This window comes from Dermacentor silvarum, chromosome 6, assembly GCF_013339745.2.
Source record: "Dermacentor silvarum isolate Dsil-2018 chromosome 6, BIME_Dsil_1.4, whole genome shotgun sequence".
In the NCBI taxonomy this organism is placed as follows: domain Eukaryota; kingdom Metazoa; phylum Arthropoda; class Arachnida; order Ixodida; family Ixodidae; genus Dermacentor; species Dermacentor silvarum.
The window spans coordinates 131634037-131649993 of NC_051159.1; the positions used below are offsets into that span (position 1 = coordinate 131634037).

A 15957-nucleotide genomic window follows, 5' to 3' on the forward strand; every position below is an offset into this window, starting at 1 on the left:
CTAATTGCTAGTTGAAGAGTCCACTCGATCAATTACCTCGCATATTATCAAGCCGGATTTCGGTGCATATGGAGTCCACTATTCAGAATTTCTCGGCGCCTTCGATGCAAGTTTCGTGTTTCGTTAAGTTATATGCGCAAAGCTATCGTCACATGCAAGGCGCTACACGCCTGCGAGAGCAAGTTCCGTGTTTGTAGCAACAACTCAACAGTTCCTTGTCTTATACGCGTCCGCTGTTTATCTCTTCGCATTCCCACAGCGAAACAAAGAAGGGAAAAATTCATGCAACCGCTTCGCGTCCGTGATAACCGAACCGTGGTGCAAGCGCGCATTCCGCGACTGCGGCGGGCAGTTTCGGCTTAGTTTGCTCGCCCCCCTCCACCTCCGCCATGTCTTTCCATGTCATCAGCCCGGCGCAACGGCATCGACGAAAGCGGAGCCCGAAATATAAAACCTCATTGCCATTTTGTTTTTTCAACGTTGGCTACAATTTCGATTCCTTTGTTCAGCATTTCATTGTCTGCGGTAATGTTGCCGCATTTGCTGTCTGCAAGTGGCCTTCAAGTAGTGACAGCTGATACCCTGCTCGACCATGGCGAGGATCCTTTAAGAAATGATTGAATAAAACATTTGTTTGCAGAAAGGATGGCTCTATGGTATGGGTAAGGTATGGGGGTTTATTGTGCGGCGTTATGGTGGCGGTTGCACTACAGGTGCTAAAGTCCGATCAGGTAAATCCGATGAGGTCAGTCTATGTGTCGAATGACCCATACTGGTAGCAGATGATGTTTCGGTGTTTTCGGAAGGAGATGAAGCGGTGGGTAGATCCACTCCTCGTATCCAGTGGCACCACGTGCTGTTTTCGAAATAAAGTTTCCATCTCTCTCGCTCTCTGTCTCTTATTTTCTGCAGGATAACGTAGATCAGTGGTAAACCATCTGAGCCTGTGGTAGTCAGCAGAAGAAGTTACGCTTTCCTAGTTTGGAAAGTTTCATTTAATTAGGGTTATGCTTCAGAAAAAAAAAAGAAGTCTTCACAGCGACGTGAAAGCGTATATATGAAGCCTTCCCGACAATCTCCACACCACAGAGCATGTCCGCGGCTTCCCCCGGCGCCAGCGACGCTACAAGTGGCGCTAGTTGGTCCCGCGCAAACTGGGTCAGCAGCAGCGAGTGCCGAGCAGAAACAGCCTGAACGGCCACTGCCTCGCGAGGAAGAAGAGCCAGCGCGCGAGCCCTTCCACTCGTCATTACGTCCTTGTTACGGCATCGTAAATCTCCGACAGCCGTCAGACGCGCACGCACAAAACGTACTCGGGCAGCCCGGAGAGGAAACAGCACGCAGTGCGTGTAAGTACGTGCGAATCCGTTGGTCATTGAGCGGCTTCCCCGGCGTCAATGCGCCGCGAAGGCCACGCTTAGCGCCTCATCCACATACGGGGTCATCTCGCGCGGGTTCCTCCTTCCGAGCGCTCGTCTGTGGGCCGCCGAGCGTGACCGAGTCCTCCGCTCCTGTTGTGGTGCGAATCCGCCTGAGGGCCTCAGTGTGGTCTGGATCTAGAATACTGTAGAATCTGGCACTTAAGACAAGTCTCTCCTCCCCTTCCTTCTTTTTTTTTTATTATCATCTCATGGCGCGTGAAATGGGAGTCCCGTATGTTAACATATCCTATTAGTAAAGTCTGTAGATATCGAGAAGGTTTTCGATTCTAAAAGAAACAGAAATCAAGCGTTGTTTAGTTGTAACAATAGAACATCCTTCGCTTATTTATATTTGATTCTTGCAAAAATTATGAAAAAAAGTGATTATATAGGTGTTGGAGGAGAACGTCCCCTGCCGGCGGGCACCGTAATTATCTCGCCCAAAGCGCACTCTTCAACTAGGACTCAATAAGCTTGGCCCGTTCGTGCTTTGTCGTGTTTCTCTGCTCCGTGGCTACTGCGCGCCTTCTGCAGTCCCCAGATAATGAGAAAGCCCTCTATACAGGATTGCGAAGTGTGAGCAATCAGGCTCTGTACACTATACTATACACGTGGTACCGCTCGTCCCTGGGGGCTGTCCCTCTGTATGTAACGTGCTTATCGCTGCAGCCGTTGCGTACCACTTTCACATCTCGCTCTCTCTCCCTGGGCGAACGAGCGAAAGAGCCCAGTAAGTGCGCACGCGATAAGTGTCCAGCCGGGAGTGCGCGCGATGATAGCAGCCGTGGAATGGCGTTGCCAGCTCTTTGCGATACGCGACTGCGTCCTTGCGCGGGCCTGACGGCGAACGAGAGGTCACCGCTGCTGGAGAGGGCCTCAAAGATCGCCTCTGACGACAACGCTGGGAGCGGCACGTTCGCTGCCGCCGCGCCTCGCTCGCTTCCCCGACACAAAAGATCGTTACCGACCGTAGCGAACGGCGATGTTTTCCATTCCGCCGTACGCACCATCAGCAGCGGTCAGCGCGCAATCGCCTGCTTATGTCCTGCGAAGGAACGCAATGACACGATTGACCCTGGCCGCTGTCTTGTTTTTCTTTCTTTTATGCAATTTTTTTATCTCTTTTTTTACAGCCAGTATTCGTGTCGTTCTTTAGCAGGTATCACGCTCATCGTTACCTAAATATTTGTCCCCATTCCACGACGTAAGAGCCATCGTGCCGTCATCGTGTGATCGTCGTGCCGTTACGGTCGCACTCATAGTCCGGCGAATTAACGGTTTTTCGGGCGCCGCTCAGGACTTTCCTTCGAGGGACTCGGCAATTAAATTTTTTTCTCGCTTGGTTTTGTACACGTTGTTCTTGCCTTGTGCGCATCTAGTAAGCGTTTTCTTGCGAGCAGTCTCTCACTGTCGACGTTCCGGCATGCGTGCCAACAAACGGGCGGCTGTTAACTGCATGGGTGCGTTCGCTCGCGCGCGCGCGGTCTGCTGCGTAAGAGGAAGAAATAGACATTGACAGTTTGCGGATGCCTAAGTGGACGTCGCAGGGGTCACGGCAGCGGCACCCCATTTATCCACCTTGGCAGGGAAGCGTGCACGAATGCACGTGAAGAGGCATATACGAGTGAACAAAAGAATGCGCCAAAGGTAGTGGAAGGAACGGAGAGCCTGCTTGAACACGTGCCAACAAAACACGAGGCACCGTGCGCGGACTGGCTGTGATACCGCCGGGTACGTGGCTTTCGCTTAAGGCGCACGAGTTGCGTATAGGCCTAAAAAGAAGGAGAAATAGGAAAAATACTTCTGAGGCAATATGTACAAGGGGAGCTTAAATATAATCGCACAACTTGCCAGTCTCCCATATTTCCTCGTAAACAAATGTTGACTGACCTGTATGGAGTGGTTCAAAAGCTTATTTTAGGAAACCGTGCTCGTGTTGCATTGCCGCTCAGAATGGCGACGCGACGTTTCGCCGTGTTACTTTTGCGGCGAACGAAGGACAAGCGTTGAAAGATGCAAGATGTTGAAAGGGAAGTTTTATTTGTACAAAAGGTACTTCAACAGAAACAGGTTACATACATAGGCTGGTAACATTAGTTTATGCTCGTTTCCTCGACTGATTACTGCGACAGCTGCTCCGTATTGTAGCAAGATCTCCGCGATGAACGAATCACACGTAAGATAATGTTTGTCGATGATTATACCAATTGTACTAACAAATGATTTCTTAAAGTAATCTCCGTAGCCACTCTAGGGGAGATCATAGCTTTTCCTGGAATTTTTCGACGTTTATGACAATCATTATGCAGTTATAAAGCATATAATGTAAACAGCATCTGACCTTAATTCTAGCCGCTTGTGTTCCGCGGACAACCAAAAGGCGAGAAGAAACGATTTGTGACCACCACAGTCGTCATTAACTCCTGTATGTGAGAGGAACTGCCAAGGAGGTGAGACTCGCTAACGAGCACCCTACATCACGACGCGATATATAGTGGGCTCCGCGCAGTGCTATCGCAGTTAAGAAAGAGCTGCGCAGGTGGCATTCCTTACGGAGGCGCGAAACGGTCCGAGAGAGAGGCAGCTACAACGCGCATAGGAGCGCTGCGTGCCTGCCTAACCCACATTCGCGCGGGGGCCCCCACTGCGGCCACACTTTTAACTTCCTGCCTCTCCAAGCGAGAGTCGGCGCGGCCGAGGCCTTGACTCGCCGAGGCCAAGTACGAAGGGAAGGCGCTGCCATAGCTCACCGGCTATGCCTGCCTGCCTGGCTGGCTGCTGCTGCATGAGCCGCAGCTACGGGCGAGATTTGCATGGCATTAGCATGCAGCTTGGACAGCCAGCCGCGCCGGGCTATCTCTATAGAGCAATCTCTCGCATCGCGACTCTGTGCTGCGTTGCGGCGTCCTCTCTCGAGGTTGCATCTTCGCCCGTTGTTGCTTTCTGCGTTTTCTTATGAAGCGGCACGCTGCAAGCGTGGCCTGGCCAACCGGCTGCCGCCGGGGTCCCGGAAGCCGTTGGCGGTTTCGGGACGCGCCGACGTTGTTCTCTCGTCTGTCGGGCCCGGCTTCGCGCGCGCGCTCGGTTGCCGCTGTTGTCGCGCACGTAAATTTATGGTTTCGTCGACCGCAGGAGCGTCGTGCCGCCGCTTCCCTCCGCGCTTCTTTACAAGTCTTGATTGCACACGCGTGACTGCGCGGGCACATATAAATTGCGCGCGAAGTCGCGCTCGGCCTGACCCGCTGCGTTATATGAGGGCCTCGCGGAGCGTGCACTGCATGCTGCTATAAGAGAGCGACGCACTTTTAGATATAGGCGGCGCTGCAGAACTGGGAGAGGAGGGGGTGCTTTACGTAACCGTGTTGTTTAAGTGTCCATTTTGATTAGTCATTTGGGGGATTGCGATACCGAGTCCACGCTGCAAGGTAAACTGAGCTACGTTCGTGGATACTGTGTTGCTGATCATTTTGATTGCGATCGCGTATTTCGCGCTATAAGGCTATATATGGCTGGAAGACGGCTTCACTGAACGACTTAATAGTCAGCTCACTTGCGGGCGGGAGCGCAACGCTTGTATTTCTGCTGCTGTGAATACCTGTGTGAGGAAACGAGTTGGTGAGTGAGCGAACGAGATAAGGTCGTTGTGTATATATATAGGTAATTATACCGTTCCGACTTTTCGCTTTGTGATGTCAGGTTGGTCACTCTCCTTTCGACAAAGCACTTATGTGCTGATGTCCGAACCTTGACGCTTGACTAATCTCATCATTTATTATGGAGCGTGTCCTTTTGGCCGTTAATTGCCTCCTTTTGGCTCGTGTGCCGTAGTTAAACGCTACCGCGCGACAACCAATGCCACATTTGCATGTCTTATGCGTGTAATAAGTGTGCATGTGCTCGTCAAGTACAGATGAAAACTGGGCATTTTGTCGCAGTCAGCATATGTTTATTCGGAAACTGGTAAATATACTTATCTCGCTGACTCACGTACTAGTGCACCGCAGATATTTCAAGGAACGCATGCAGTTTCTGTCAGCAGTAGCGAAAGAACCTTCTAACGATAAAAGGCCATGCGTTCGTTGACTTTTTTTTTTTAGACTTACCGGAGCGCCTGAGCGCTATTGTGTTTAATGGTACGCGTGGAAGCCGCGCTATCTTCGTATTTCCATTGTTGTAGTTTTGCTGATGATCGGGGAGTACCGAAAGTTTCTAAGGCGACGCTAATCTCTTGACGAGCGCTTTCTATGGCCTGTTGTTAACTGGCATACCGCTCACTCACGTGAAATAACAGTCCGTCTTGACTAACAGTTTCTTGTTACGTAGCGACGACAATACACGCAAATTAAAGGATAAAAGAAGAAGCTTCGGTTACGTAAACTATAGACGCTTGCTGGTCGATCCAGAAGGCGGTCCGACCCACCAGACGCGCGTTTCGTCAAGCGGTTCGAGCGAGTCGATTCACACGCATTGCTGGCTGGTTGACCCAATTCTCCACGACGCGATTTTTTTTTTTTTTTTTTTTTTTTACAGACTCGACCCAGAAGCTTTTACACGAATCCAATGACCGGCTCGACAAATCGAGTCGCCCAAATTTTATCGGCTTCGTGTAAATGTGAATCTAGTTGGCATATGGGTCTTCATAGGTGCTGGCAAAATCGTCCGCATATTTCACTCGTCATGTGCGTGCGGATTTTGTCGGTACGTTCTCTGCCATACATGTGGCCCCGTATGCGTATTTCCCACGAGTTGCCTAATGACTGGAGAAGAACGCGTGCTCTTACGAGGAAGCATCAGCTATAGCTAGATTGGAAGTTAGCGTGGACTCGAAAACGTTCGGAACGCAGTCGGGATTCACACGTGTGGGGCCGGGGGAACGCGCTGCTGCCGATGGAGGCGAAGTGGCGCTAATGCGTTCTGATTTTCGTTTTCGAAGCCTCTCTCTCTCTCTGTATGTGTGTGTGCGCCCGCGTGTGATCAGCTGGCGCGGGACGATTAAGGTCAACCAGAACAGCCGCGTGCTGCGCGCGCCCGCCACTGTCCCGCAGACGTTATTGCCTCTCACGTTGTCGGCACGCGCGCCTGCGCCGGCCGGCTAATTGGGGTCCGCGCGGCGCCTAATGGAAAGAAAGTACGCTACACCCCTCCACCCAGCTGCCTCCCACATCGACGTAATGAAAAGGAGAAAAGGAGGACAACAATGTGCCACCAGCGCGCCGAAAGTTGGAAAGCGGCCAACGGTCCGACGACGACGATGCTTCCGCGTCTATACAGGACGACGCCCGGGCGTGCGACAGGGGGACTTGCCGAATTCTTTGTTTTCTCTCGTGGATTCTTCTGTCAGCTCACGTGCCTGCGATCCGACGATGAAGTAAACCTGTTGCTGCGGCTCAGGCAAGCGTTCGCTCCCCGGGTTGAAAGTAATCGGCGCTTGCCAACCGAATCGGCGCAGCTGTCGGCGTGCCCTCTCGAAATAGGCCATTCGCGAAGTCGTCAACCGAAAGAACGAGAACAATAGACTATGACCCTGAACGAGGATGAAATCACGGGTTTGTATATTCCGGATGTCGAAAACAGGAAAAGAAGCCGTCCGTGTGCATTCGAGGGCCCCGAACTTCGGTTGTGAAGTTTCCCTGGAAATAGTGATAATGCATTACAATTACTTGAAGTATATGTGGTCGTCATGCTGTGTTGTATAGTAACGTCGCACGTCTTTTGCGTTCGGCTTCCGTTGCTTACGTACAAGAATTGCGCTTAAATAGCGGTTGTTTGATTATAGAGTCGTACGATGTGAAAATCATCGTGGGTGTACGCGTGCCACGCATGGGTATACATTGTATTAGGTCAGTGGTAGCGTAACTGCGTGTCAATAGCCAAGTTTGAGGCGCGCGGTTGTCGTGGGTGCGGCAGCAAGTCACTGCCAATTCACACGTGCTTCAATAGAAATCAGTAAGCACGCGCCTTACGTTGGACACAGCACTCGTTGCATGGCAATTCTTGCAAAGGTCATGCGCGACGTTCGATTGAATTTCAACAGAAACGTTATTGAATGCAACACAAAGTCAACAGACACTGACAATATTATTTAGAACGAATATTGTACGGTTGTTCTGTGCCGAGGAAAGTTCGTGGAAGTAGACGCAATGCGCGTGACCGTTACCCAACTCCTGTTCATGCTTCGCTCTCCGGTGCTTTGCTGGCGGGCGGCTGTAAGCGGAGACTGTAGTATCATGGCCGTCTCAAGGACGCGGATCGAGTTTCCTTCTTTGGCATGTTCTGTGGTTAATCAATCACACGCTTGCCTGCTCAGTGAGAGCGTTTGCGTGGCTTATCACTGTAACTCGTGTGCAATGAGCTGTTACGACGCATTTGGCAGCAGAAAGTACAAATTGCACGCGGTTCTTCTCTTTACTTTTACCAGGGCGTGTGACGGAGTGGCGTTATATTATCGCTGACAAACCCTAACGCGCTGTCAGAGAATGGTCTTTGATGTGCCTAACGCGTTTAGCCACCGGAAAATTACTAGTTTCTGGCTATGCAAGTTGCGCTTGTGTCATCATGGAACTGTGGTGAAGCCGCTCGCCACAAAGTCGTTGCGTTTTTATTCTCGCTTTTGAATTTTCTGCGTAAAAACAGCAGTTGATGGGAATCCCGCCATCTTAAGTACTTTGCTTTTGGTGTGTCTGAGGCTGACCGCCAATCGATTACGAGGCGAACCATTATTGTTAAACGTTCGGCATTTGCAACGTGTTAATAGCAAGAAGAAACACGTAGCGAGACGCCCATTAGCTGAATAAGAACTTATGTTTATCGTTAATCGGGAGCCATAGCTCGCCAGGCTAGCGGCGACTACTTCGCGCCCAGATCTCATATGTTCTGTGGCCTTGTTAGTTTTGAAATATCGGCTTAGTTTTCCTCGGCCAGCAGACAATTAGCTAGGAACTTCCACAGTTGAAAGCGTAAAGGGCTCCCTCTGCCAGTTTTGTTCGGGCTTAGAGACGTTATTGAGATCGCCGCTCGCAGATAAAACATTGAGTAGCAATTTGTATGCTGGTTGACTCGCTGTATAAATGCTGCTAAGGGTAGGTTATGGGGCTAAGCTGCACTTGTGCTCGCATACGTACGCTGGTCGGTTAGCTTACTGGAACCCTGCCAGCCTTCTTCGCAAAATAACATTTATTCTGTACGTTATCTCCGAGCCGCAATAATGCTGTTGGATCGTGGTACGAAGAAGCAGTCAGTTTCAACACCGTGCACGGAGTACTTGTATAGATAAATCAACCCTGTCCGACTGAAAAGCTATTGCGAACATTTGGCTGTGACGCGGCCAGTTTTCTTTCGTTTGCCTACACGTATAGTCATTCTCCGCTAAAGCCACGGAAGTGAATTGTGAAAAACACATTAATCGGCTTAAAGAATCATCGCACTGGGAGGGGGGCTTTACTCAATGAACAATAAAGATGTGCAACGTTAACAGTTCATAATGTTTATCGCGGCAAGAATGAGCTCCGCGTTTCCTTTTTGCGCACTATATAGAAGGCACCCGACCGGGGCAGCTTTATGATTTGTCTTTTGTGGTGGAGGCGGCGTCGCCGTTTGCATTAGCATTCATCGGCGACGCAGCTGCATCGGCGAGGTGGGATACGATGAATAGGATAGGAAAAGCAGGCGCCCGCCACCGATTCCTGGAAGCGACGCGCGTTCTCCGGGTAGTGAGTGCTGGAATAGGCGGGTGAGGTTGACGTACGTACGCTGTCGAAAACAGCAGAGGGTTTTTCTGCCCCGCATCAAAAGTACGTTTCGTCTCAGCAGCAGGTCAGACCCCTGAAGTGCAGCCGATGATAGGGGTCCTGTCATTCAAACTGCCTCGCCCTCGCGGAATAGGCTTGGGGAGCAATACACGATATATGAGAAGCACGGGACTGCGTCGTTGGTTGCATGATCAGCGCTCGCTATTTTGTTCACCAGAATATGGGAACAAGTTGAAACGGCTGTGGCTTCCTTTGGTTATGTAGGACTGGAACGTACTCAAAACGTCGCGCTCCACCGTGGATGGCCGGGATTCATGGCCCAAATCTTAGGTGCCAGCAAACACTTCTACCCCGTCAAACTCTGATGACCACATTTAGTCAAGAGGAGAATTGCAAAAATACGTTTGAACAGCAAATTTGACCTATAACCTTCTAAACCACTGTGCGTAGATGGTACGTGCAACCCAACTCAAGTATAGTGACCCACGTCATGGTCCCTTTTAATGTCAACACCTCATTAGTGTGCCAACAGTGATCGCCGCTTATATTTATTAAATGGGTAAACAAATATTTTATGAGATGCCTACCTTATGTACAGCCGCCGTTATATGTACTTAACCCGAAAAACGAAGACACATACTAATAGCGGATGAACTTTAACAAACATTGGACGTAACGAGCAATCTTCGAATGCTTTGGAAGGAGGACGCAGTAAGCTTGCACATTCAAGTGGCCCCAACCAGAAATCTATAGCACCCTGAGCACGAGAATCAAACATGCGCTCGAAGCGTGTCCGGGTTCGGCTTAGCGTTGAGTGTACCATTTCAGTCACTGCTTGAATGCTTTGAAACTATCTTGAAGTTACATTAGGTTGAATACCTGGCTAAAGGTACCTTCGATTGGAGAGTTTGTCAAGCTGTTTCTTCAGTGTAAGTGGACTCGGGACACAAAACTGCGTTCTTGCGCGTCCTTCGTCGGCGGTTCAACGCGTCCTGTATCGTTTGTTCCGCTGCAGAGCACTGATGGGACCAGGTGTAGCAACCATCAGCGAGAAAGGGGAGGGGGGAAGCCGCGTCGCGCGTTGGGCGGGGGCGGCGAGCGAATATGCGTGCTCGTCACAAAAAGACGCCAGGGTAGAACCGGCGGCGCTTGGAGAGGCCGCACGGACCAGCTGCTCCTTTCAGCCGGCTTGCGAAGACTGACTGCCTCGCTTCACAACGGCGGCAGCAGCAGAAGCGGCACGTAACCGCTTTCGCGGAAAGGGTGGCGTGATCGCGCATGGCTCCTTTCTCTTTTTCTACCTTCTTTTTCCTCCCTTTGAATGCATTAGCGTGCGACTGGGCGCCGGCACACGATAGACCGCGTCGGCCGGTGCTCGCGTCGTGGTCGCTGCAGGCGAACGTCCTTGCGCGCGCACTGCCGGACCGGACCCTTGGAGACCGGCCGATGCGTGGCCTGCACTGCTGCATTCGCGCTCGGAGCGTGTGTATATTTCTCAGAATGCGTCTTTTACCGGAATCGCTGTTAAGAACATTTAATGGGGGAGTTCCCTGCAAGACTGACTAGAGGGAACTATGGCGCTGTGGTGTCTACGGGATCTCACAAGTATGGGTGTGGGAACGATGAGTGGTGCATGGATTTGCGTAAACTTCGTGCTTGCGGTTTCAAACGACCTTGTGACTTTTTTGCAAGCTGCTTTTTCTTCAACAAGATATTTCTTCATAAATGCAACATTTCGGCACAATTACGCATAAGAAAAATAAAGCGTAATAAATAGCGCCACAAGGGCGGCTGAAGCTAGAAGCATGACGATTAGACCAAGTCCATGCATGCACTACTCGTCACGGTTGCGATGTATACGTTTTCGAGGTGCGCAGATATCACTGCCATCATGTTTTCTTGGCAACAGAAGTCGCCTTACAACTCCAGTTGTAACCGCCCATAATTTGACGTCGCCACCTCCATTGCAGTGAAGCCAAAGTTCGCTCGCTCTAGGCTCCCGAAACCGAGCGATTGTGGTCGCTACACGATCAAATTCTTGGCAGGTACCGTGTACTGCCGACGCTTTGCCAACTTTGGCACGCGACGGAGCAGGCAAAGCAGCGAGAGCGCAAACTACGACATAGCGTTTTGGTAGCCAAATGTCGTCACTTATTTGCCAAGTACTTGCCGCGGATTTCGGCCACCGCTCGCCCCTAGGCGAAGGATTTGGACACAAGCTGACAAACGCGCGACCAAGCGCAAATTATTCGCACGTTCGGCGAGCTTTCTGCCGTCGAAGTTGCGAGGTACGCCGGTGCTATTCTATCGAACGTATTGCTGCGCTCACATAGGCCAAAAAGAGATCAAACGACGTTGTCACGCGACCTCAGCGAATGCTGAGCTGAGGAGAGGGAGTTTTCGTCTCGCGTTCTGACTGGTTTGAGATAAATGTGCGTCCTCTAGTCGTTGCGTCACGCCGTCGCGCGTCGTGGGCCAGTTGCGCGGAAGTAAACAAAAACAAGGCACGCCGCACATGCTCGACGAGGGCGGGGCGTTACATAACACGAGCTGGAACGGATGCCGTTCGCTTGTAACGACACAAGTACGAGCCGTGACATGTTTGCAGATCTTGCACGAACGAAAAACACGTGTATACAAGCAGGTAAGAAAGAAGCAATTGCGAAGCAGTACACATATCTGTAGGGGCAGCTAACTTACTGACGTTAGTTAATATAGTTACTATGCTGCAAATTTGCAACAAAAGGAAAGTGAGCTAGATGTTGTTCTCGAAATGTTTTTTTTTTCAAGCTAAGCATGTCACGCATAGCCTAGCCTTTCAACTACATAGCCTAGTATAGTAACTACATAGCCTAGCATGGCCTTTCAATTACATGGCGTTCGAGGTCAGGGACTGACGTAACAGCTTACACATCCGCAAACTGGAATGGTCACGAGCGCAGTCTCTCAAGGAGAGAGAAAAAAAAGTAACCCTTATATCGCGAAAAGGACTCCTCGTATCGCTTTTTTGCGCTCTCTGTAGCGAGGCTCGACAGTGCCACTGGCAGTGGCCACATTTTGTTGGCAGCTGTCCGGGACAGTGACAGCAGCTGCGCAAGATCCGGGCCGAGACGCGCGCAAGACGACGCAGGCGGGTCGCTGGCCCCCCGCTGTTCCCGGGGCGCCGCCGCGTCCACGACCACCACCACCACCACGTGAGGGGAGGCGAACGAGCAACACTCGCGAGCGAGCGAGGGACCGACCGACCGCCCGTCTCCACCCGAAACACTCCTTCGCCCGATGCTAGCTCGCAAAGGAAGGGCGTGATTGCTTTCTTACCTTTTCCGGAGCCCTGCACACAATCCTCTCCTCAGGAGCACGCGGGCGCTCGACGACGATGCGGGCCTCCAGCCCCCAAGTCACAAAAAAAGCACCAGCACCACCAACACGGGGTCAGCACCGACGGATCCAGGAAACCGCGGTAAATCAAAAGGAAGAAGGAGAAAAAAATAAATAAAGGAAGCTCAAAGCACTGTGGTTGCACAAGAATAAGACCGCTGACAGCGTTCCTGGTGGGCACGACGGAGGAGGTGTGTGTAATCCAGCCGATCGCTCTCTGGAGTACGCTGTGGAGTCGGGGAAGCACGCGCTGCCAGGAAAGCCGCCGCGAGTCGAACGGCTCGTGCAGCAGAAACAGCTTGCTCGCCGCGACAGCAGCCGCCGGTTTGTTGGCCGTGCGGCGCGCACAAGTTTGCAGCGGACGCCGGCGAGGGAGAGGAAGCGAAGAGAGCGAAGCCGGGAGGAGAGGAAAACGAGCCCTCGCTTCGCCCGTTTTCCGAGCTTCCTCCTCCTCCTCCTAGTACTCGTACTCCTCGCGAAGAAGCCGTGCTACCCTCTCCAATCTAGCCTGGCAGGGAAGACATCGGCCTCCGGGGCTGGACTGGGCTTCTCCTCAGCCTCGTCGCCCGCGTCTACTCCCTCTCCACTCCTCGCTACGGCGTATCGCCGGCAGAGCCCGTATTTCTTCTTCATCCTCTGCCGAGCGGCCTCTTCAGTGCGAGCTCCTCGGCTTCCCTTACCGCCCTCCCTCTTCCTTTCCCTTCCTCTTCGTCTCTCCCTTCGAGCGCCATCTTCCTCTCCCATTTATTTCTCTCTCTCTCTGTCTCTCTCTGGCGGAGTTTGTGTCGGCGGCCCGCGTGTGGATGATGCGGAACAACGCCCGACTTTTCAACCTAAGCGGGCTGGGCATCTTTCTCGTCTTCTTCGCTCCCTCACTACCAAACACACGCCCTTCGCCGCTTCACTTTGCCCGCTATTCTTGCTTCGCGCGCGTGTGCGGGGACCCCCTTGTTTTTCTCTATTTCTGTCGTTTCTCCTTTTCCTGTGTTTCTTGTGATGCCCAATTTCCGCCGCCTCGCGCGTGGCCCCCTCGGGTCGCTGATCATGCCTTCTCCCCTCTTGAAGCGCTTTCCTCAGCGTCACTGCAGTTTGCTCCGATGGTCATTTTCCTGCTCTCTCGAGAACGCTGTGAGGCCGACTGAACCGTAGTGTTTTCTAGTTTCTTCGCCATAATTGCCGTCGTATTTCCCTCCTTTCTGTGCACGTGACATGAATGTAAACAAAGGACGTGCTCCGTTGACTGTCCGGCAAGAAAAAAAAAAGAGAGATTATAGTCCTGGTATTGAGAATAGCTTTGTATCATCATCGTCGTCATCATCATCATCACCATCATCATCATCACCATCATATTTGCACGGCCTATGAGTTAATACCTATGTCTGACAGTGGGAAGAAGAGATCGTGCCACATGTAGCTCTTCAACTTCTATTCATTTCCTCCCCTAAACCGTACTTAACGACGTTCCCTTTCCTTTCTAAACAGCGACTGTCTTTTTTTAAGTCTACCCGATTCTTGGCCAATCGCCCATAGTATACACGGCATTATTAGAGGGACATCATATCCAATCTTTCAACTGTGTTTGTGGCTGCTGCAACAAATAGTTATCAAGGACGCTGTCAAATATTGCTGACAAAACGATTTTTTTTGATGGCTCGTAGTGGAAAACTGTAGCTATATAGCGGAAAACATTAGCCGATATTCTTATTGACATTAAGAGGAAGAAATGAAGCTGGGCAGGCCATGTTATGCGTAGGATGGATAACCGGTGGACCATTAGAGTTACAGAATGGATACCAAGAGACGGGAAGCGCAGTCGAGGACGGCAGAAAACTAGGTGGGGGGATGCAGTTAGGAAATTTGCAAGCGCATGTTAGAATCAGCTAGTGCAAGACAGGAGTAATTGGAGATCGCAGGGAGAGGCCTTCGTCCTGCAGTGGACATAAATATTGGCTGATGATGATGATGAGTAGAAAACTTGCAGTGTACTGATATTTTGGATCTAACTTCTACACTACACCGTGTTTCATAGTGTAGGCGCAGTGTTAAGACGTTAAACGACATGGACATCGACACATAAACAGCAAGGTGGCTTTTCTGCGCCGACTCATGCGCCGAACATGGCGGTCAACATATTGTAAAACATACAAGTGGAGAGGATACGTTATGCTCGTGCCAGTTTCATCGTGGATTGTGTGTGGCGATGATGATATAACTGTTAAGCATGTAGTAGGCGACCCGTGCTTCACTGCAGTTTTATTGATCAGCGTCGCCGCCATATTTCTGACATGCAGCCATGCGAGAAAGCCAGCTTTAAGTTGTTCAAAGTGTGTCTTGGGATGTTTATTAAGGCGAAAGCCTTATAATGTCTCATCGTTCAGTAGACCTTTAAGGTCCTGGAGCGAAAACGCGTCGACAACACGAAAGGTACAAAAACTATCATCATCAATGGCTCATACCACCGTAAGCAAGCAAGATGAATGATAAAGAGGGATGATAAAGCGAATTAAGATGGATGACAAAGCGAATTAAGAGGCATGACTAAGCGAATTAAGAGGGATGAATAAGCGAAATAAGTGGATGGCTAAGCGAAATAAGAGGACGACTAAGCGAATTAAACTAATCGAATTAAGAGGATGAGTAAGCGTATTAAGAGGATGACCCAGTGAAATAAGAGGATGAGTAAGCGAATTAAGAGGATGACAAAGCGAAATAGACCAAGCGAATTAAGGGGGTTGACTAAGTGAATTAAGCGGATGTAAGTGAATTAGGACAATGAATAAGCGAATTAGGAGGGATATGACTATAAGCTAAGTAGACTAAGCGAATTAAGGGGGATGTGTACGTCATGTGTCCGTCTTTAATGCATCGGCACTTGGGCTTTCACCTTAAAGTCGTCTTAGGGATAACATAAGAGACCCTGGAATTTTTAAGAACTGACATATTGGTGGAGCAGAGCTGTTTACTGTTTGACTACGCAGTAAAAAAAAAAATAAAAAAAAAAGCTGAATGATTAGATCAATTCGATTAGGTAAGGATGCAAAAAGTTACGCTGGATTTGTTATCGACTTGGCCAGATAAAAGAGAAATGCGGTCACCGGAAAATTGCTCGATGATCATTATACCGAGGTCACACGGCCAATAAAACAGCGACGAACTTCGAGGTAAATGCTCTGCGGCGCCATAGGACATGACAGTGTGTGTTTGTGTTTCTTTTCTCATAAGGAATAGTATCTCACTCCCTCTCTTTCTCTCCCTCACTCTAAGACGTGACGATGAAACTGCAGCGGCGCGGAAAAATAAAACATTGAGGGAGCGGAACATTGCCCTAATAGCACGCTAATCGCGTGACCGAGGTCAGTGTCTCGCTGAATGGAACGCTTGTTGATGTGGTCTCTTTACATCCCAAGGTC

General features: G+C 50.6%; 1 protein-coding gene across 2 annotated transcripts in view; it reads right to left on the minus strand.

Moving 5' to 3' along the window:
• The window catches only part of LOC119456007 (semaphorin-5A), a 153591-nt gene extending 140702 nt beyond the window's left edge, over nt 1–12889 (minus strand). Inside the window, exon 1 of one of the 2 annotated variants that reach the window (XM_037717592.2) lies at nt 12488–12886. The gene's annotated coding sequence lies outside the window, so the exon portion shown is untranslated. Of the gene's footprint in view, nt 1–12487 lie in introns of both variants that reach the window. The other variant, XM_049669501.1, reaches the window with a different exon arrangement.
• Between the last annotated feature and the right edge of the window lie 3068 nt (nt 12890–15957).